Raw genomic sequence first — 24,087 nt, forward strand, 5'->3', positions numbered from 1 at the left:
AAAATATCAACTTAAGCACTTCAAAGTCAACAAAAAGCTTAAAACAATGAAATAATATTTCACTGACAAAACAACAGCTCATAAGAACGATACACAAAATAATACAGAAACAAACAAATAAAAGTTATTAACCAGGATCCATGTTTTTGTCACAAACACTGAATCAGCTGATTCACTCTTTATGTTTCTGAGTTTGTTTTGTGATTATAGTTCTGGTTTCTGTTTCTGTGTCTTCACTGTGTCCCACGTCTCCTTACTTTGGACTCTGTGTTATATTTCCTGTTTTACTTTGACAGTCCTGTGTTACTGTTTCCTGTCTCGTGTGTGTAATTGGTCCCAGCTGTGTTTCCCTCCTGTCTCCCGTTCCCTGATTACTAAACTGCGTCCACGCCGCCGGCGCTCCTCTCCACAGCTGGATTCCAGGATTTCAGAGCATCCAGCTGTGGTGAGTGATGGAGACACTTTCTCTGCTCCCTCAGTAATCAGGACAGTTTATTGAACATCAGAGGACATAAAGGACTGTTTTTCACCTGCCCGTTCTGAACCTGGACATTAAAGACTGCTGGCTTCAAGGACATTAATCCCAGTGTCAGCCAGCCAATAACAGCCTGTGTTTTTCAGCTCTTTAGGAGTCAGAAATGAGAAAGACACAGACTGCTAACCGCTCCCTGCAGGAAATAAGCTCCGCCTCTTCCTGTCCTGTATATGAGTGATTCTGACATGAGACACAACGAGTTTCCTGCACTGTAAACCCGAACAAGTTGACTGAACTTAAAACTTTTGTGGAAACTGATTACCTCAAAAGATTTAAGTACAAAAACTCATATCTTCTAAGTATGGGGTACTCAAAATTTGTATTTATTGTTAACCTAAAAATTTTAAATTATATTTTATATTTTATTAATTGAGCTTTACTCAAAGACTGTATACTTTAATTTCAATATTTTTGTGTTTCTTGTAGTTTATTATTTTGATGCAACACAATGCAATTATATTACAACCTAAACTCAAATTATCTGATTATTAATTAAAAGATATGTTGTGAGTGTAGACTACTAAAAAAAAAAAAGTACGGAAATTCAGTTACTTTACATTTTGTTTATTTAACATTTTTTCATGAAAATTTAAAAACATCACAAATGTTTTTATAAAACAACTAACATGGACATTGGCACCATAAAGTGAGCATTATAAATTCTGTGTAGAACATTTATCTTTTTATAAACTCACAAAGGACGACATCAGTCCTAATTGCATCTTTCTCAAAATACACAAAAATGCAAAACAAAAAGTCAAATATTAATCACTTTTTTTTAAATAGAAATGAAAAACAATTTTTTAAAATGGGTACAAAGATGATCAGCTTCCAAATAACCAGATAAGGCAGTCAAGTATAGGAAAATTAGGTAAACTGATGGAGTTAAATCCACCCAAAGCCTGTAGTAAACTTAAAGTGCTTAAAGTGCTTCAAACAAAGTGCTCAGTAACAGAGTGCGTGTCCTAACAAACATTGCCTTATATTCCTTAAGAGCATGTAGGCAGGGGTTTCAGGGGTTTGCCGTCATCAAGCCCCATGAAGATATTTTGGACTAAGGCAAATGTGTGAACCAGCTTCCTGGGGTAGTCTAAATGCAGAGCATAGATCAAGCCAAACAATAAAGCAAATGCATTTGCAAATCTGGGAATATCACGCATCACCTAGTCACCTTTCACCAAAACAGCCATGCTTGAGGAAGTAAAATGGACTGGACTGGGAAGCGCCGTCGGTAACCACTGTGAGAAGGGCAACTGGAGTGTCAATGAGGGTCGACTCATCCAATGCGTCCGCCTGGAATAGACACAGTATCAATGGTAAATGGCCTGTATTTGTATAGCGCTTTACACATTCAGTCATCCAGACATTCACACCCATTCACACACTGGTGATGGCAGCTACATTGTAGCCACAGCCACCCTGGGGCGCACTGACAGAGGCGAGGCTGCCGGACACTGGCACCAGCGGGCCCTCTGACCACCACCAGTAGGCAACGGGTGAAGTGTCTTGCCCAAGGACACAACGACCGAGACTGTCGGAGCCAGGGCTCGAACCGGCAACCTTCTGATTACAAGGCGAACTCCCAACTCTTGAGCCACGATCGCCCCAATTAAATAAGTAAGGTTGGTTTGAGAGAATGTGACAAGCATGACCTGTAATCTAGCAAAACATTCAGCAGTGTAGTGGGTTACTTTGTAACGAGTTAGGGTACTCTACTTTTTTTGAAAAATGTACATTAACGTGTTAGCTTCTTGCATTACATAATTTGTATTTTTATTATTTTTCTAAAAAAAAAAGTAATTTTTTATTTCATGACTTTATCTCAAAAAGAAACTAAATCTTGACTTCAGCCTGGTTTTTGGGCCACCTGCAGCATAGCCATAGTGCTGTGATACGCCTGTGCCCTGCTCCTGACCTGTGTGTGTGTGGGTTTTCTACAGAGAGGGTATTTTGTTTGTACAATTTGGTAGCTGCTAGGGTATTAAATTGTATTTAAAAAAATCCATAGCATTTTATCTTACTGGCAGAATTTAAGTAATGCAAAAATAAACTTACATTACATGTCTAAAAGAATTCTGGGTCCTCCTCCCGCAGGTATACAGGAAGGGCACGAAGTACTGCAGTGCGTTTCACGTTGATATCAGGCGCCTCCTAAAAAGGGAAAAGAAAAGTTCATTTAACGCAAAGTTTTCAGGTGTCATTCTTTGGGGAGAATACATGTTTATGAAACTGCATGACATCAGACTCTACTAAATTTTGGAGACTTTTCTTTTAAGATACAACCTTTCTGTCTCTTGTGACAGAGAGTATGTTTCTTAATCATTTGACAAAAACCCTACACAGTATTTTAAAATAGTGTTCTCCAGATCAGAGCTGTGATCTATATAGAACATGGGGTTCAAAGCAAGGAAAAATTGTGTGTTTATCAGTGAAACTTTTAATTTGTGTTAATTTTATCATTATCAATATATGAAATCTTCACCTTAAGGGACTTAATGAATGGTTTCTTCAATAGATCTTTCAACTCACCTGTGTTTACTGTCTCCACCTGAAATTAATTGCAGTCTGAATTTTTTTTTCTTCTGTCTTTTTGTCTTTGGCCTTCAGCCTTGGAAGAAAAAATAAAAATATTGAAAACCTTATCAGCACACTAAATATACAACACCTTGCTATATTTCAATTGTTTTAGATAGAAGTTGCCACTGCTAGCTAAGTCACTTTTGAATGACGCTAATGAGAAGAAAAAAAAAAAACCTGCCGAACAATGAGGCTGCTGTTGTAAAAACGCCAACTTTCTTGCGTTGGCAAGGGGTCGTTAAAATATCACTAAGACCCTTTCTTTATGTGTGATTCTTCGTAAAACTGTGTTTTAATCGGTTAAAACTGTAAAACTGACGACATAATCTATGTTTGAAAAAGAGCGCGAACAACCGCGAACAACTATTCACCACCTGGGTCTGTGCTTTTTAACACAACAGCGCATTCGAAAACAAGTTATTGGCTGCAACATATTAATATTCTTGCTTTTTTACGGAAAAAATAAACATAACGAAGGTTCAGTTTTACTTACAAGTTTCTCCAAATGTGTTCTCCAGTCGCTCGAGAAGGGCAGCCATATTGAACAGAATTTTCTGTCAACGTCGTTCAGGTTAGAGAGAAGACGTCATGACGTCATGACGTCCACACGCGGAGCTCGGAAAAAAACATTTACTCAAAAATCATAATTAAGAAAGCAGTATTTACTCTTAACTTCTAAGCCATGTACAATTATAACTGTTTGAATCGTTAACCGAACAGAAAAGTTTTAAGTTGTTTCAACTTTGTGAGGAATTTTAATTGTTATATCCACAAACTTTATAAGTCAGGTAGACTGTTGGGGTTTACAGTGTGTTTATTGTGACTTAAAGCGAGCAGCAAAGACACTAAACTGTGTGTTTCCAGCTGAAGCTGCTTTTTGTGTTGCTCCCACAATCCTGTCTGAAACAGTCAGTGAGGAAAACTCAATGTGACTTCAGAGTGACAGAGGTAAGCGACTCATGTTGTAACTGACGTCAGACGCGGAGATTTTGGCGGAAAATTAAAGTGAATGGTAGTTTAGAATTGAACAAATTCCTTTAAGCTTCGGTATTACCAAATACACTTATCAATAGTCTTCTAACTAACAATATTTGTCTAAATCATCTCCAACACCCTGGAGAACAACGGGGAGAGTTTAGAGGCTCTCCAAGATTACATTGATCAGTTCTTCCAGGATCTTGTGATGAAGAAGGCTCAGAGTGCAAAAACTTCATCAAAACCCACCTGAAGCTGCTGGAGGACACGGTGAAGATCATCGCCTTTGATAGAGTGCATCGCATCGGCCCCATGCGGGCTGCGACCGGGAGACCACGTCCTACTGTGGCCAAGTTCGGCCACTTCAAACAAAAGGAACAGGTGAAAAGTCTCCGTGTCCATCGGTGTGTCTCCACGTCTCTCTGTCTTCTTCGTGTCATCTCTGTGTTTCCCTGCTGCCCTCATGTTTTCTGCTTTGTCTGTTAGTTCTTCCCAGTTTAGGTTGATGTTCGCTTCTTCCCTCACCTTTGTTATTTTCACTGTAAATAAATCTCCACTCGCATCTCCACCGCCGTCTGCATCTTGGTCCTCATTCACTCCACCACACGACTGCTGCCCCAGCCGTGACAACTTTTGATGTTTCCTCTACATTCACCTTTAAAAATTATTTACTTTGCCTTGTTTGGTATCATTTGGTATCAGATGGCCGACTTCTAAATGGTCACCATGGTCACCACCGAACTTGAGGAGTTTGCCCCCTCACATATACTAATGTGCCACAAACAGGACTTTAACATCACCAACCATTCCCATGTTATTACGGTGTATCCATATAACTGGCCCACCCTGTACAGTTATGCTTTCATGTTGACATACTGTATTAACACAATTCAGGGAGGATTCTAGGATCAGAGCTTCGGGGGGCTGAGCACCCAGAGAGCTGCCCAGCCAGCCAAGATACACTTTACTCGTCACAATGAGACTTCTTCCCCGTCTCTGTCCCTGCATCCTCCCTGTCCTCATGTTGTCTTCGTCTCCTTTATCAGTCATCATAATTTTACCATCTCTGTGCAAGTCTGCAAATTTCTTTATTAAATCAAAAGATTATTAAATCCATCAAGTCTCTCTGTGTCTGGGTCCTCGTCACAAAACATGACATCACTGTTTTGTACTTTTTAACAATTTAATCCCACATTTGTGAAAGAAAAGCAAAACACTTTTTTGAAAAGTCTGTAACAAAACCATCAATTCTGATCAAGGTTATTTAAATGCTGCCAAAGAAGAATGGATTGGAATAAAAAAAATACATATCCTAACCTTAATTACTGGAGGAGAATAATGAATGATGCTCATAGTGAGTAAGAAGTAAACTGAGTGCATATTTTGGACAGAGATTCACTTTTAATGTGTTTGTATAATATAATACAGATGCATAAAAACACTCCTGAAACAGAATAAATTATTACAAATAAATTATTACAAAATATTAAAAAATATTATGGATACTTTTGTTGTTAAAATGTTACCTCTCAACCAAGTTCTGCCTTTTATATTTTTAGTAGTGTGTCACACAAACAGGAAATATTGTCAAAAAAAAGTAAGTAAGTGCTGAAGCACCCCCAAAAATGAACCAAAGCACCCCAAAAATGAACCAAAGCACCCCAAAAATGAACCAAAGCACCCCAAAAATGGGCTAAAATCGCCCTTGTTAACAAATAATAGCCCAACAGTCACTTTTATGCTTACTGTAGCTGTTAGCTAAAAACACTAATTTAGCCTAGTTTGCCCTGAATTCAACTTTGACAGACATGATCGACTGTTTCCAGTAGAATTCCTCGTTGTCATCTTGTTCCCTCTCAGAGCCCCGTATGCTTGCAGAGACCCCTACAGTAGGGAAATGTGCCAAAGAACGTCCAAAACATTGCATTTTAGGTTTATTTATGCCTTACACACAATCCCAACTCTTTAGCTAACTTAACAACTTTGGCTAAAGTCTATAGTTAGTCTTACTCGTTTGTACAACATTTCTGGATCGCCACTGTTTGAAATGATATGACATATGACTCTCACTGAAACAGCAAACTTTGTAGAAAACACAACACTTCTGATTCTCTATCTAGCTGTTTGCTCACAGCTGTAGATTACATTATAAGTGGTTGTTCACTCTTGTCAATAATTACATTTCTAAATTCTATTTGTGCAGTTACATGTAAACAAAGTCCAATATTGTATCTAAATGATTGTGTTATCGTGGGACAGTTTCCAGTTTTGTTGTATTATTGCACTAGGTATGACTGTGCAAGAGTTATCTTATCTTCCTTGCTTGCACCACACTCTTTGCAGAAATGGTGCACAGCAGCACTGCATCATGTTATTGTGTTGTATAATATACCAGAACTAATACAAAGCAATATCCATGTACACTATAGGTCCATGCCAATGTGCCCAAATGGGACCTCCATAAATGGTAAGGGGCGCAAAGGCACTTTAAGACCAGTGGGCACACCATCGGTGCACATCCGCTCGGATGCTTTTTTCTATTCATTTATTTCCCTGTTTATTTATCGATGCACAAAAGCAATTATCTCAGAGACACCATCCTCTTAACAGAGACTCAAATCAGGAACCTGCAGATTATTAGTCAGCAGCTTTAACTTCCTGTCTTTGTCTCACTAAACCTTCCACGTGGAAACTTGAGCTGCCCACTCAAGCACAGTAGGCTTTAACTGGCTCTGCTCAAGTCACTTCAGTATCTGAGAAACTGCCTCGATGCATGCCAAAGAACACTTTGACAATACGCTTGTGTTGAGTCAAATCCACCACAAGCATATTCTATGGCAGTTTAATTCCACTCCACATAAAAATAGTCACGTATTATTTCCCCCCACCACACTTCCTGCCAGTAGCTGGTGCCCCCACCCACAGTGCATTAGTGGTTCTCTGTGTTTAGTGGCTCACTCTGGGCGGCTGCTCGGTGGGGCCCGGCCCCCTGGCTCTGTTGGGCCTGTGCTGCGGGTGGGGTGCCCTCAGGTCTCGGCCCTCTGGGCCCATTTACTGCTCAGTAACATTTAATATCTATTATTTACTACTACTTACTAGCCTACTTACTGCATATTATTGGTTGTTGCTGTGGGTTCCCCACTGTGTTGGTTTTTCCTTGTGTTTTTCAGCAGATGATGAAATAGATTTTCAGTATTTTTTCTCTCTTCCTCTCCATCTATTTCTCTTCTTCTCTATTTTTCCCTCTTCTTCTGTTAACTTTCTCCCCAGCTTATCTTTTTTCTTCTTTCCTGACCCCCGTTCTGATTCTAATGACTCAAAATAAAGTAAAATCATCATCAAATATGACTATCAAGTGGACCAGTATAGCAAAAACCATAATGGTGGCAGAGGCCACAGAGCCAAGTGGCAGGATTTTCAACGTTCAAACCAGATAAAAAACAGAAATTAAATGGTGTTAAAAGCCATGAATTAAGGCAATTCATTCACAACATCATTACAAGTTTTACTGGACGTTAATATTTTTCTCTTTTTTCAGTGCAAAACAAACTAACAGTACACATGATGCTGGCAAGTTAAAATGTCAGTGTCTTTTATAGATAGCATGTCTAGCATCATAGTTTTATAGATCACGTAGTCAGGGTAAAAACTCCATCTCTGATTATTATTGTACATGACTGTGACATGCAGTGGCCTCAGCATCATGATGAAGGCGACCGGAGGAGATAGTTTGGTAGACATCGATGTTTTGCCGATGAAGGCTCATGTAGCGGTCCTCTTTGTCCTAAACAACAATTTACACTGTCATTTACATTTAATTAAAGTGCAGCTTAAAACACAGACATAATGCACTGCAGCCTCGGCACAATTAAGTGTAAAACAGAACTATGGAAAACTCACAAACATCTGGCGAGTTTCAGATCCTGTTAAGTTAGTTAGACCTGATCTGTTTTCTCTGTTAGGATAAAAACATCAGAGGTCATGGGGTGAAAAATACCTCAAAAACAAGACTAGCTATGTCTACAACTAATGTGTGGTGTTTGAAAAGAACCTATGAGATACTTTGAACACCACAGTGGCTGCTGTATGCAGTAATGTGCTCAAGTGATTTCAAAGGGTCATTTCATGAGTTTAAGTGCGTCAGTAAAAGTTTTCACCTGCGAGGATTTCTCCTCAGGCTGTAACCACAGGTTATCACAGCCACACTGATGAGTGAAGCAGCAGCAGAAATGATGGGAACTGTAGCCATGAACTTCATGCCAGAAGAATCTCCATCGTCTGTTGAATGTTGCCACACACACAAAAAAACTTCATTTTGAAAACATGAAAAGTCACGAAATTTGCATTAGCCTGTTATATTAAAGTGGAAAACATGTTTATCTTTTCATTACATTAGAGTTACAATTGCATCATTCAAACATTTCACTGATGAAATAATACCAAAGTTGTGATTGGAGCAGTTTTATAATGAAATTTTAAACAAATTAGCCAGAAGAAGAGCTTAAAAACATTCCAGATGTTCATCTCCTGACTGAAACCTTTCATTAATCCGCTGCAGGCGGGAATGACGACCTCAAACCATGTATGACAGAAAAGAAAGTGTTAACGCAGTTCCAAACATCCACCTTGAATCTGCGGTGTGGGTATAAATAGAAAATGTTGTTACCTCTCACAGTCACACTGAGATGGAGAACATACAATCCACCACGAAATCCACACTCACAGGTGTAGTTCCCACTGTCTTCAGATGTTAAGTTGAGCAGGTGGAGAAACACAGTCTCATTTTCTTTGATCAGTGTGAACCTGGAGTCACAGCCATGAATAAAGCCTCGGTCGTAACGATAGAGCAGACGACACTGTTCTCCTCGGCTCCTCTCTGTGCTGATCTCACACAGTATCATCACAGTAATATTCAGAGTTGTTTTGCTACATATTTGAGTGGAATCGGGTTTCTTTCCAATTGTCTTCACAAGAGTCTCTATAAATTGTTCCAGTTAAAATGAAACAAAATCGGGATTATAGTTTCTATATATTTGTTGTTGTGGGAAAATCAATCACATATATTATTTCACTAACCTAACTAAAGCTTTCTTCTTAAACACCTGGCTTTACAGCTTTTCTTTTTAAATTATATATATTTACCTTCACTGCTAAAAACCACAAGCAGAAGCAGGAGAAAGCAGAGTTTCCGTGCAGTCATGCTGGTGAGGAAGTAACTGTGGCTGACAGTGTGAGGTAGACTATAGTGAAAGCAGGAAGACTTGCACCCTCCTTATTTCACCTCTTGTGTCTACACTGAAACTTTTACTATGTCTAAAATAGAAGTGCATAAAAGTGGAAGGACAGTAGAAGGTGAACCACCAACATTGTTTAAGCCAGACTGATCTCTCTGTTTATCTGGATGGACATTGTGTTCAAATTATGATGAGATGTTTGTTCAAAAACAAAACTAGTCTGATACAAAGAGTCATGTTTGCCACAGTTTATTGTGTTTGTATTGTATTAAATCTGAGAGCCTGAGTTGGAGTATTATGACTGAATGGTCTCCATTACTGGGAAACAACTATCCAGTGTGAAAAGATGGACGTTTATTATAATATATGAATATTATTATATTAGTATGTCACCTAAAGTTTTATATACTTTAAAATGTTTCATAGAGCTTTATTATCCACTCCCACAGTTCCTGTGCTTCTTGCTGAGCGTGTCTTGTTGTCGTGTTGATGGTTCACTGAGATGATAGTCTGGTAGGAATCACTCGATGGCTGCTGAAGGTTTGTATAGGGCTGATCTGGCTCATCGTCATCCTTTAGAAAAGTGAAATATTTTAGGTATTAATCAAGTTCAACCCGGTCTACCCACACACTCTATTGATCTTTAAATCTCTCCATCTGTTGCCTGGATTATTTAATGTTTCTGCTCATTTCTGTAAGAGCTTCTTCACAAAATAAAGGACACTGAAGTTGGCACTAATAGTATTATAACACTAATCTGTAATTATCTATATAAGTAACATCCTAAAACATAAATGTACATGTTTTATGTTTACTGGCAAACTTTTAACTAGCTGCTGTAGATCGTAGCAATAAATTGCTCACCAAACCGTTGGGATTTTCAGGTACAGACACTCCAGATGTTCCTGACCTTAAGCAGCCACGTTGATAAGAAAGGATGTCAGCATTAGTGTAACACTATTCACATTCAAACAGAGAAAAATCAAGTAAGAACATCTACATTTATATTATCTTCTCTCTTAATAATGATAATTATTTTTGGAAGGATAAAAAGTGTTCATTCTAGACATGATGTTTAACATACAGCGAATTCTCATTTATTGAAATGTGATGTTTCCTTTTACTTTCTCTACATCTATATCATCTTTGAATTACTACAGCAAAAATAGTCTCACCCATTACTTTTCCTCCAGTAGATAAATCCCACGATAACTCCAGTTATAAAGATGATCACAACACCGGGCAGATAAACGGAAAAAGATTTGTCTGCTGAAGTGTGGGCCTCGTTTGTGTCTAAATCATTGAAAAGATGCATTTGTCAGTAAAATCATTTACTTTCATTTCCTGGAAATCAAAACACAAATCAAACACAGTTTACGTCTACTGAAACTCTGAGTGAAGTAATGAAACCCCAGTTTTATAACCACAGAGCTTTAAATATTGTCACTGTGCTCTTTTCTTTTGTCTTCTTCTTCTTCTTTTGCATCTTTTCTGAATATTACTATGAACTGAAATTGGTCCAACTGCTTATATACATTCACTGGCCACTTTATGAGGTATACTTGTTCAGGGTGTAACACAAATATTTCAGTGTTCATTTCATTTGTCAATCACATGTCAGCTTCATCTTCCTGGTTAAATAAAGGTTAATAAAATAATAAAATGTCAGCAGATCAATGCTCAAACAGAGCAACATGGCACATGTTACTGGTCCCAGTGCTTCACAAACTGCTGATCTGCTGGGATTTTCCCACACAATCATCTCTGTTCACAGACAATGGTCTGAAAAATAGAAAATATCCAGTGAGCTGTGATTCTCTGGGTAAAAATGCTGTTTACACATCAAACCTTGAGGCAGAGCGGACCACACTGGATATCACTGCTGTCCTCTAACAACAGCAAGCTGAGGCTACAGTTTGCAAGTCTGGACAACAGAAGACTAAAAAACCGATGCCTTGCCCGATGAGTTGATTTCTAACAGTTCAGACTGCTGGTGGTGTAATGCTCTGTGAAGGATTTTCTTTGCAAACTTTGGACCCTGTAGTAACCACTGAGCATCATTTAAACACCACAGCCTGCCTGAAGGTTGTTGCTGACCACATTCATGTCTTTATGCCCAAAAAATACCCATCGTCTGATGGCTGCTTCCAGCAGGATACCACACCATGTCACGGCGCTCAAATCATGTACGGCCTGCGCAGTCACCAGATCTCAATCCAGCAGAGCACCTTTGGGATGTGGTGGAACGGAAAGTTTGCTTCAAGTAAGAGCAGCTGACGAATCTGCAGCAACTGTGTGATGATGTAATTTCAATATGTCTTGAGAATCTTTGAGGAATGTTTTTAGCGCCTTGTTGTGCCACAAAAAATGAAGACATGTTTGATGGCTGAAGGTGGTCCAACTCGGTTCAAAGATGTACCTGATAAATGAGTCAGTGAGAGTATTTAAACTGCTGTCAGTGAAAATAAGAAGAAAAGAAATGAACAAATTACAAGAATAAAAAACACATAAGCAGGTCAATACAATGCTGACACAGTGCTGAATAACTGTGTCAGATAAAGAAACCAAAATGCATTTACCTTCCACAGTGACACTGATATGGACAATATATGTCCCTTCAGTGTTTGTACACTCACAGGTGAAGTTCCCACTATCAGCTGGTGTTAAACTGGTCAGCTCCAGAAAGGCAGTCTGATTTTCTTTTGTTATTGAGAACCTGGGGTCACATTCCTGAGTAACGTTCTCTCCGTGTCGATACAGCAGATGACACTCTCCTCCTGTGTCCCTCTGTCTTTTGATCTTACAGATAATCAAAACAATAGTAGTCTGACTTTCCTTGTTGCAAATCCGAGTGACATCGTGTTCTCTCCTGACTGTCTTCACAACAGTCTCTGTAAACAGGGACAGCAAAATACGGTAAATACAAGATTCAGCCTGTGTCAGAGAGGACTTTAGTTTCTATATTTTGTGAATGTTAAACCATCTTTTTAATCCCATAATAATGTGTTTAGTTTAAACTAAAAGCAAGGAGGTTATAAATTTAAAAATATTAATAATGCATAATGAAAATAGTTTCCTTGTATTACCTTCAGCATCATGGGACACAGCTAGTGGTAACAGCAAAATCAAGCAAAGTTTTGATACGTCCATGCTTGTTAACATGTCTGTAAGCCACCGACAGTGAAGAGGAAGATGTGCGGAAAGAAACAAGCTGAAGCTTTCCTGGCTAAGCAGACGTCAGACTGTTGCCCTTCACGGGGCAAGTGTGAAATGATGTAAAAAGGAAGTGTACTGACAGGACTTTCATATTAAAAGGCTGTAAAGTTGAAACACTGTGCGAGCTCCCACACAAAAAGAAAACAAGCTAATTTTTCTTTATCACAGAGGAATTATTACACTGCTAACTGTCATGTTCGCTGAAACTGAAGGATGGATAATATTGTAAAAGTAACAACAAAACTACCATTTATCATAACATTATAAGCATTTTAAACTAAAATAGCGTGTTACGTCATCAAACCGCTTCATCCAATCACTCAGATACTTACAAAGTTTTGACTGCATTACCTTTAAAATTTGTACGAAGATGAGCATAAAATGAATAAAACTGACATGCTTGCATTTGTTGTGTAGTGCAACAGGTGTATGTGGCTGAGGGATTCCCATGATGCAATGCGTATTTCTCCTTCAGTCACCTTTCTCGCTCACTGTGTGTTAATGCAGCTCTCTGCATTGAATCATACCTGTTATTAACCTCTGTCTCTCTTCCACAGCGTGTCTTTATCCTGTCTTCCTTCTCTCATCCCAACCAGTCGCAGCAGATGGCCCCGCCCCTCCCTGAGCCTGGTTCTGCTGGAGGTTTCTTCCTGTTAAAAGGGAGTTTTTCCTTCCCACTGTCTCCAGACTGCTCACTCATAGGGAGTCATATGATTGTTGTGCTTTTTCTCTGTATGTATTATTGTAGGGTCTGCCTTACAATATAAAGCGCCTTGAGGCGACTTTATATTGTTGTGATTTGTCGCTGTGCAAATAAAATTGAATTGAAAATTGAATTGTGAAGGCCACACCAGAAGCCACACAATTGGGAAGTCAGTAACGTCAGACACCAGCATCTTTATTTTAATTTTAATGCACATTTCCACAAACATAAATAACGACACATGTCCCATAAACAATTTCTGGTTAATGTTTTACTGGTGCTGGAGGTCTGTTGGACTGCTGAGGGTAACTGGAGAGAAAATGATGTGTTGTTTTCACTGGACGTTAAGGCGTCTGGGAAGGGATCTCAGACCATTTACATCCTGGGCCATCTGACCTCAGGAAATCACATGATAAGGTGGGGCCAGGTTTCACAATGAGCTCACCCGAAACCCTGGCTGATTAGGACCCACATCCGCTTTCACACCTTGGCTCATGTGATTAGGTAGAGGATCATCAGGGGGTCCTTTGTCCCTCTTTGGGGGGAAACTCCCACTGGTTTTAAGTCTGGGACTCCCCACCATTGACCCTTAGAACTGAAGAAGCTTCTCGGATGAGAGGTGAAACGTCTTCAAGCAACTCAAGAAGTCCAGACGCTTTTCCTTCCAAGCTCCTTAGACTACGATGACCTGGATGACTGAGAACCTTCACAGACTTAAGTATTAAATTAATAGTTGGTTTTCATTCTTTGTTTTTAGATTTTTTTTTTCTATTCGTATCCTCTCGTGTATTTAACTGGCCAGTTCAGTCCAATTTACTTTGGGAAATATTTAATCTGAGGTAGGGATGCACCAATACCGGTATCTGGTATCGGCCTCGATACCGCATTTTCTAAAGTACTCGTTAAAAGTTCCCCGATACCGAGGACCGATACCACGGTCTGAGACCTGTCTATGTTTGAGCGGCATGTAAGGGGTTAATCACAGGCGCCGAGTGCCTGCCCCCAGGCCCCGGCTGCATCTCAGAGCTGGGAGAAGGCGAGGCGAGACAAGTCAGCCGTGTGGAACTATTTCAAAGTGAACGAAGACACGAAAACAAAGGCGGACTGCAAATTATGCTCATCGAAATTGTCCAGAGGAGGCTCTAAAGGTAGCGCATTTAACACAAGTAATTTAATCAAGCACCTAAAATCCCAACACGACAACGAGTACAAAGAGTTTGCCCACGCTTATTTACCCACGCTTATTAGCACAGAGGAGCATAGCTGATGCTAAAGCAGTGGGACGGAAAATAGTTGGGCATTTTAAACATTTTAAACGCCTACTCCCACTTCGAGGACATTCAGGGACAGCTCAACCAGCCAATAAAGAGACTGCAGCAGGACGTACAGACACGCTGGAACAGCACGTATTACATGACATCAGTCCTATTTTTCCACATATTAATACATTTATGAATTTTGTGCAGGTATAAAGATCGCTTCTTCTCCAACACTGCTCCAGAGGCCAAGCTGCACCTGAAGCAGGAGCTTCTAGAGGTGAGGCAGAGGGGAGTCGGGCAGAAGCTGCAGAACCTCCTGCTAAACTGTTCCTCAAGGCCCAGGCTGCCGCTGGCAGCAGGTGCTGCCATTGAGCTCGACACATACCTCGGAGAGGCCCCAAGCCCTCGTGAAGACAGTCCTCTGAAGTACTGGGGTGTCAACAAAATCAGGTTCCCCACTTTGGCTAAAATAGCCCGTAAATAGCTCTCAGCCCCATGTAGCAGTGTGGACAGTGAAAGGCTTTTTAGCTCAGTGTCACACATTATAGATGAAAACAGAAACAGTCTGACTGCTGATGATGCAGAAAAGCTACTTTTCTTAAAAAACCCTGCCACTCACTGTTTCTCTCCATTTAGTGAGTCATCTTAGACTTGATGTTAATACCTACCTCAGTTGCACTGACTGCCACAGTTCTATGTCAGTGGATGTTGTTAGTTTATTCACATATTGTGCACTAAATGGCAAAGATGTTTATTAATGCCCCTTGTGTTGTCCAAAGCGGCAGAGTTTAAAATAAACTGAAAAATACTTGAGTTGCACTGTCACTGTTTACATTTTTTTATAATTATTTATTCTGTAATATGTTGCATACAACATGCTTTTATTTTAAATAAATGTTCTTAATTCCAAACCAGTCCCTTGTTTTTTTTTTGTTAAATTATAGGACTAAAGCTGTTACCTGTAAATTTAAATCGTGTTTTTATTAAGTACTCGGTATCGGCGAGTACTGAAATGCAAGCACTCGTACTCGTTTCCAAAAAAGTGGTATCGGTGCATCCCTAATCTGAGGTAAACATTTTGCTTTTCATTTGACCCCTGACCTGTCTGCTGTAATGCAGGAGGCAGGTTTATGACCTATACTGCAGCCAGACACCACAGGAAGCCTTCCTCCATGTTTTCTTTACAGTAATTGATTCAGCCAGTTTAAGTCTCCTTTGTTTTTGTGCATTAGATCACTGTGTGGGTTGTGTTGAGTGCTTATGTATTTGTAAGTAGCCATTATGACTTGACTAGTGGTGTTTATCTCTTTTAAGGGTCTAGTATCATCAGTTAATTAGTTTTTACACTTTGCAGGCACTTTGCTGTAAATACAACAACACTGCTGAAAACTCTAATTTAAATAATTACTACTGATGCACCTATCAAATAAACTAACATTTGCATAAGTATTGAAATGCTGGACTCTTCCTCTCCTAAATCTGTGGCAGAGAAAAAATGCTGCAGGAGTGTTTTTTTACATGATATGTAAGAAAAATAAGAAAAAGAAAGAAACCCTGTGATTTTAATGTGAATGCATTACTGACATCTTATCCAAACACACATTGTGCACACTACTTTATCCCCTATTACAACTGCAGCTTTTATTAGTGCATGTTCACGGGACTTCTGATTCTATAGGGTCTTGACAAAAGTCTCTGCAATCAATTGATTACAATCAAGTGATTCAATTGAAACATGGAAATCAGCATTTCACCATTTTATACTATACATACATGTTTTGCTTTCAAGACTGGACAGGAGTGGCATGTGGGCGGCATTGTAGAGTGTGTTGACAGGAGGAAAACTTACACCCTCAGTAAATCACCCCCGTCACTACCTAAACCTCAAAGTCTCTAAACAGGAAGTGCATCTGCATGAAAGCTTCTGTTTTATATGCAGACAGATGACCTTTTGATGTAAAACCTTTCTCTGTATCTAGAGAAACACTTTAACTATATATTCAACTATATAGTTTAACATTTGGTCCGTAACTATCATTTAAAAACAATAAAAAGGTTTAAAAGAATATACATAGGCGGCTATAAAGACTGCAGGTCAAACATCGTGCAGATACAGAAGGACCTCCTGGGGTCCAAAATGTCGCACTATTACAGAGCAATGCTTGCAATAGTCTTGCATGGTTAGCCAGTTAGACAGATGCAAATGTTAAAGAGCTAAAACAGACATGTAAATAAAATACAACATCATGTTAGCAGCTTATTGGTATTAATGTCTCTTAAAGCTCTCCATGACCTAGCTGCATCTTAACTCTCTGAGCTGCCACAGTCTTATAAACCCACCCGCTGTCTCAGGTCAGCTGATCAGCTGTTCCTGAATGTTCCCAGGACTGAGCGTAAACTTAGAGGACATCGTGCTTTTGCTGCAGCATCTCTGAAACTGTGACACGATCTGCCTTTAGAGATTAGACAGGCTTCTTCTCTGCCTGTTCTTAAATCACTCCTGAAAACTCATCTCTTCACCCTGACCTTTGACACCTTGTAAGATGTTGGTTTTTAGTTTGAGTTTTTTAGTTTATTTTTGCTGTTTTATCTTGTTTTGAAATATAGGGCTGTTTACATTTTTTATGTATTATGTGTTTTATTTTTTTACTGTTATGTTTTATTCTATTGTTCTTAACTCATTTACTGTACAGCACTTTGGTTTTGTCCTGGGTTTTTTAAAGTGCTTTCTCAATAAAGATGGATTGGATTGGACTGGAAGATAAACACTTTACACTCAAAAAAATGAAACGTTGACTTTAATTAAAATTATTTTGTCAACAGGTTCCACGAAATTGAATTATGTTAGTTTAAAGCAAAAATCTTTAGTTCATCTAATTTAAAAAAAACTACTTAAGATTAACAAGACATATTTAAGACTAACTAAATCAAGTTATGTTGTATGAACATAGATGATATATTTTCAGGTTAGATAGTTTAGATTAGTTACTTCAACACATTTCTTATTTGTGGCAGTAAAATGTTAAATTTAAGTTAGATTAATTCAAATATTATATTTTCAGCCACCTTGTGCTTTATTAATTAGTTTTACATAAATCTATTTTGTCAACAGGTTCCACACAAATGAATTAAGTACATCCAACTTATTTTTTAAAATTTATTTTATTGCCAACACATTCAGTGAGCATTTGTGTAAAAGTCTAGAAGAGTCTATGGCTGACGCGTGTTCCTGGTTTCCAAAAGAAATGCTTCCAGTTGCATTATGATTTGAAGACTGTTTATTTATTACAAACGGAAGATGTAACAATGAACTCCTTCCTAAAAAGCATGAAAGTTCCAAAAAATAGCAGTTATCCAGAACTAGCTGTGCACACGGTCAGAAAACCGTGAGACTCCTAACCTCTCTGTCCATGCTCCTCCCCTTCCCTCTCACACAGGGTTTCATGCTACTATTGCACTTACATAATTAAAGTGAGAGGTACCCCCTTTTAGGTTCCAATCCCAAAACAGTGACTTAAAATTACTTTATGTAAACACATATATTTTCACATTTATTAATCCTGAAAAGATGACTTATGTAATGAATCTATGAATTATAAAACAAACATGAACTCAATCGTAAATAAAAATATAAAGCAGACGTCTGGCGCTTACACCCACATCGGCTGGAGGAGTGCTGGCATCAGCTCTTTCGATGGTAAAGATAGCAAGGGTAATTTGTTCCAGCTCCCTCTGAACAGCTGTAGCTTAGACACAAAAACATAGAAAAATGGCATCCAGTTTTAAAAAAAGAAAGAAAAAGGGCCAAAGCTACCCTTTAATGACGTAAACACAATATTAGGAACATGCACCCCAGTGCGCCACTATTTTAGACTACAGATTCAACGATAAATATAAATAGTTTGGGTATACAAGAAGATTTCCCAAAACATTTAAACAGGTTCCATGCAAATTACAACAACAACAACATTACAACATGCAACAACATTAGTTATTCAAAATTTGGTTTAATACAGATAAAAAACTAAACTAAAATTACCAACCAATTATTCTTTGAAGAAGATGCTTGGGTCTTCATTCAGGTAAAAAGGTAGTGCCCTGAGGACACACTCCCTCCCCTTTTCAATGGTTTCCTTCTGTAGAGAGTGGCAGAGATACAGGAAGAGAAAACAGATATACTTTAGGATGACAGAAACTCACATTATACGCAAAATGAATGACATATCCACTGCACAGATAGACATGTACACAAGACCAACTAATCATCACATGGACATGAATAGTTAACCTGTTGGGCAGGGTTTCCACCACATTATATATGTCAATAATGGAGGTAAAGACAAACTAATACATCATCTTTTTTGCATTCAAAACATAACATAAAAACATTCACTTCTGGTTTAACCTAAATCAAGGGATCAGATTTTACATATGTTTAGGTAATTTAAATTTTCCAACGTTTTGAGTACCAAACTTTGTCTTGCTTAATATAAATGTAAGTGCACTGTGCAGCTACCATACACTAGCTGTTTAAATTTGAAAATGATCTTATTAGCCATAATATTTTGCTACCAACAGAATAACGCACCTGTGTGGCTGGGGCCAAAGTTTGTCTAATTTTCTTCCCTGCAACGCCTCCTTTTTTCTTGAAGACTTTTATGAGCTGGTCAGTGTATTGGTCAAGTTGTGTAAAAAGCCTTGGAACATGTGCAGCAGTAGTAATCCTCACATATTCTGCTTCCACCTGAAAATATGTCAACAAACACAACATACTGTACTGTAAATATACATACTATATGTACACATATACAAACTAAAACTAATGTAGTAAGACCTCATTAAAGCTATAATTTTAACACAAACATTTACACAAAATGCTAATGGAGCCATTACAGCTTTTATTGTTATTTATCAAGTTCCAAAAAATATTGATCACAGCTGATCTGAAAAGAATTTCATGCCTCAGGCCCTTGAACTGCAACCTTTACCATGGTTCAGATGTGGAGAAGAAATAACAGGGGCATGGGATGGGTCACAAAAGAAAACTTAACTTATAAAACAGTTTTGTTTTTAAAAGTATAACAGTTCACATACCACATACAAGCTCAGCAATACCACATACACCACATCAGTATAGGAGGGAGCAGGTAAAGGCAGGATCTGAAATTTATAAAGTAAAAAAATAATTAATTCCTTAATTTCAAGAAGCAAATTATTGTTTGAATTACAACTAAATAAAAATACTACTCAGAAGAAAAGCAAGAGATTGACACTGCCATGTGCTAACTTTCTATAGAAGCAATTATCACCAGGTCTGTCGACCTCCATTGTCTGTCCACTCATATGTCTTGAATAATTTTATTAAAAAAATTAAGTGTGTACTTTCACAAACTGTAATTTATAACTACATTGATATGTATAACTCCGCTAGGAAACATGCTGTATTTACAGACCATTTTTACATAATACAGATTACTGATAGAGCAGAACAATGGTGTCACAGTGGCTTTCGCCCTTGACTTTTTGGATTTTAAATGTCACTTTATGCTATCCTTGCTATCCTATTCGATATTTCCGACTCTCGGATTACAGAAAAGGAATCCCAAGAAAGCAAATGGAAAAATAACCCCTTGAAAGAATAACCCCATGAACCCCTGTAGCTAATCCCTTAATAAAACAAAAAACAATAAAAATGTTTCTTACACAGTCCACAAAATAAGCATGTCCAGGACCCAGTAAAACTAATGTAAAACAAGCGCACGCAAACGATATAACATGTCTTGTAAGACAAACGCAAAATATAACCATGCTGGACATATAGATACTACACAACATAGTCAAAGAAAAAAGTGGTCTTACCTCTCAAAGAAACAGCAGCTTGGCGCCAAAACAGCCTTTTTCAGTTAAATTTGAAGTCTTGTGCATGAGCAGGCACAAGCCGTGAAACCTTCTTGTTCTGCGCGGTTTCATTACAACTGTTTTTGCATTACTGCCACCTTGTGGATATACAAGGTATATCGATCCTAATTGACTTAACTTAAATGTTATGCGATCAAGTAACACATTAGTATTATGTACGTTGAATAATAGACACAATTACGTAGACTTGATTAGAAAAACATATGTTAACTTAACAAAAACATATATTTTAAGTAAAATGAAAATAAATAATTAATATACACTGAACAATCCACCTCATTCATTTTTTTGAGTGTAGTTTGCAGTACTGTGGTGAGTTCACAGTAAAGCACTGTGTTGGACTGGCGCACAGTGACTGTGGCGTTCATGGTCAGTGTTAGGTTACCTCAAGTACAGTGGATTCATTTGCATTTAAGCTGATGATGCTTCGATTAAGTCATCAAATTTCACCTTTATATCAGCTCTATAAGCCAATTCTCAGGATACTGTTAGTGTAGGAAATGGAAAGACAACCAAGATATCTGTGAAACGTCTGCTTACATCTTGAATTCAGCTCCGGCGTATGTGGTAAGTTGTTAATGAGTGACTTTAATTTATTATTTGTTCACATGTGGCTATACACTCTACTGAGAATAAGCATACTGTCACGATATGAGTGGATCTTCAAAATAGACATCAAAATAGGTCATGGAGAAAATAAGTATAAAAAGTAAAGATCTTATTAGGAATAATACTGTTTGGATAATTATAACCATCATAAGCAACCGAATCATCTCAACATGTATTTGCTCAAAAATGTATTTATTACCACAAACATGTATTTAATTATCAACAAAAGGAAAATCAACAGTTTCTAGAACTCCAACAGGGGCAGGACTTGAAGGTACTGGGATTTCAGGAGGCAGCAGAATGGTACACTGGTCAGTGTCATTATTATTGACCTGTGATGGTGGATGGCCTTGGAGGGAGCTGAGAGGTAACTCAGACCTCTTGTCTTCAGGACACGTAAAGCAAACATACTCCTTCTCAGCAGCTGGAGACTTAGAGACATCCCAACTCATCAGCCTCATGCGTTTGGGCATCAAATGTTCCTCTTCATCATTAACAGAAAAAGCAGTAGAATATCTGCGCTTTCTGCAGAGACCTACCTCTGCAGTGGGTGGAGGTCTCGGAGGCAGAGGAACATCGCTAGGACACATGAAAAACGTCACGTCATCATCCAGGGATGAACGATCATTTTTCAAATCTGGATTAATGATCTTGTCAGTGTCCTTTGCATGAAAGCTGGCATCAGCAGGTGGAGGAACTGAAGAAACTGGAACATCAGAACTCATCAGTCTCATGCGTTTGGGCATCAAATGTTCCTCTTCATCATTAACAGAAAAAGCAGTAGAATATCTGCGCTTTCTGCAGAGACCTACCTCTGCAGTGGGTGGAGGCACTGGGATTTCAGGAGGCAGCAGAATGGTACACTGGTCAGTGTCATTATTATTGACCTGTGATGGTGGATGGCCTTGGAGGGAGCTGAGAGAGACCCACTGAATTAAAGCTGAAACTACATCTGAGTTGTATCATTTCAAATTCATTGTTGTAATTTACAGAACCAAAGTTAGAGAAAGTTGTTTCTGTCCAAAGTCTTATAGACATAACTGTATGATTTTCAATGATTTCAAGGACAGCTGAAGATAAAAAGTATTCAACAAGAAGAGACCAGGAATTAGTGACGTGCAGAGTTTGAATAAGAAGCTGTAATTAGACTGAATGCAAGACGAGAGTAAAGCCATGGCAACAGCAGGAAGTGGAGCAGGACCTGCGTGTGTCCATGAAGCTCGATGTTTTTCTGCACAGATCACATGCAGTCTGAAATGTTGTGCAGTCCAGACTGTATATTTTGCTGAGTGAAATACAAAAGCTTCCTTCATGGATGGAAAAGAAACTGTTTCAGTGTCAAATGAAACACTTTCTGTTGATTTCAACTCCCAGAACTGAGTTCAGCTGAGCTCCACGGTGCAACAATTAGACTCCACTATGTTTCCTCTGTTTTGTAACAGCAACAGGCTGTTTAGGGCAAGATTTGCTAAAAGGCTCAAAACAGCGCTTACAGACATGGTTCGTTTTTTGGGCCAATTACAAAAGTTCTGCTGTTTTCTAAACACAGGAGATGTGAGTTCAAATCTATAAAACACAAAAATAAGACATGCTTATTTGTATTAAATATCTGGATAATGATCTGTAGATGTTAAAAACATTAATAACACAGTTTGAATGTCCAGAATTGGGTCTTCATCAGGGTCACAAAAATCTTTGAGATTCTGTCTCTGACACACAATCCTGTCGCTGCGCTCGATTTGTAAACACTAACAGCTCTTTGACTCCAGAACCCAGTTTGTGTTGGTGCGAGGCATTAGTGGATCTCTCTCTTAGAGTAGAGTTAGAGTTACTACAGTTTCTTAGGAAACTGAAGAAGGCCCGTCTCCCTCCTCCAGATTCCCGTGCAAATGTCAGACAATTCAAAATCCTGTTTGACTTTATAAAGGAGACACAAATGTGCAAAAATCTTGACAGAGTGCCACAGTGTCACAGACAGTTGCACTGCCTTTGATGAGAAACACTGAGTGATAGTAAAACTAAACAATCACTGCAACACACTGATACAGGAGAAGTTGTGATTGTTCTTTTCATTTGTCCTGTTGTGTAGTTTGGCTGTAGTGTGCCCCCCACCCACCCCCCTTTCAAGAAGCCAGCTGTATGATCGTCCACATTAAGAGAAGGAGTTAAAAGTGGGAGTCAAAACCTCCAACTTAAAGTGGAACATTAATGTCACACAAATGCAGACACAGACTCAGTGCCATTTTTATATTGTTAGATTCAGAGATTTTATTGAAGTTCTCAGTTATATTAGGGACATACAGAATGCTTTCTAATGGAATAAGAGGAGAGAGTGAAGCAACTGTGCCACCCTAAGGACCATGGAGTGGGATTAATGATCAGTTGTGCTCATTTGATACCAACTAATGTGTGTTGGGTGCATTGTGAGCGCCGTCCAGGAGCGAACCAAACCCCAAGACTGGCAATTGGGACATTGAATGTCACCTCTCTGGTGGGGAAGGAGGCTGAGTTAGTGCGTGAGGTTGAGAGGAACCGGCTAGATATAGTCAGGCTCACCTCAACACACGGCTTGGGCTCTGGAACCAGCCTCCTGGAGAGGGGCTGGACTCTGTCTCAGTCTGGAGTTGCCCCTGGTGAGAGGCGGCGGCCTGGGGTGGGTATCCTGGTGTCCCTTCAGCTTGCTGCCTGTATGTTGGGGTTTCTCCCAGTGGATGAGAGGGTTTGTTATCTGTGCCTCCGGGTTGGGGTTCAGAGTACCCAGCCTTCTTGGAGTCCCTGGGTGGGACACTGGAGGGTCCTACTGGGAGACTTAAATGCTCATGTGGGCAACAACAGTGAAAGCTGGAGGGGCGTGATTGGGAGGAATGGACCCCAGGACCTGAACCCGAGTGGTGTTTTGTTATTGAACTTCTGTGCAAACCACAGCTTGGCCATAACGAACACCATGTTCGAACATAAGAGTGTCCATAAGTGCACGTGGCACCAGGACACTCTAGGCCACAGGTTGGTGATTTGTTGAGTCTTCTCAGTTTGTGCTAAATCATTGAGTTGATTCTCAGT

General features: G+C 39.1%; 1 protein-coding gene and 2 long non-coding RNA genes across 4 annotated transcripts in view; 1 reads left to right on the plus strand and 2 right to left on the minus strand.

Annotated features, from left to right (window-relative positions):
* The window catches only part of LOC309701482 (uncharacterized protein), a 2,150,955-nt gene that overhangs the window by 1,271,530 nt on the left and 855,338 nt on the right, over positions 1 to 24,087 (plus strand). The gene's annotated exons all lie outside the window — the stretch shown is intronic.
* Positions 1,149 to 3,719, minus strand: LOC309701539. The gene is made up of 4 exons (XR_014275039.1): positions 3,606 to 3,719; positions 3,065 to 3,143; positions 2,591 to 2,686; positions 1,149 to 1,828 (listed from the first exon to the last, which is right to left on the minus strand). It is a non-coding gene; the product is annotated as an uncharacterized lncRNA (long non-coding RNA).
* On the minus strand, positions 17,695 to 20,699 carry LOC309701540. Of its 2 annotated transcripts, none has more exons than XR_014275040.1 (5): positions 20,359 to 20,699; positions 19,594 to 19,659; positions 19,088 to 19,243; positions 18,543 to 18,635; positions 17,695 to 18,245 (listed from the first exon to the last, which is right to left on the minus strand). It is a non-coding gene; the product is annotated as an uncharacterized lncRNA (long non-coding RNA). The 2 variants fall into 2 exon arrangements; XR_014275041.1 differs by lacking the exon at positions 20,359 to 20,699 and adding an exon at positions 20,203 to 20,352.

This window comes from Aulonocara stuartgranti (assembly GCF_965226115.1).
Source record: "Aulonocara stuartgranti genome assembly, chromosome: 23".
NCBI lineage: Eukaryota > Metazoa > Chordata > Actinopteri > Cichliformes > Cichlidae > Aulonocara > Aulonocara stuartgranti.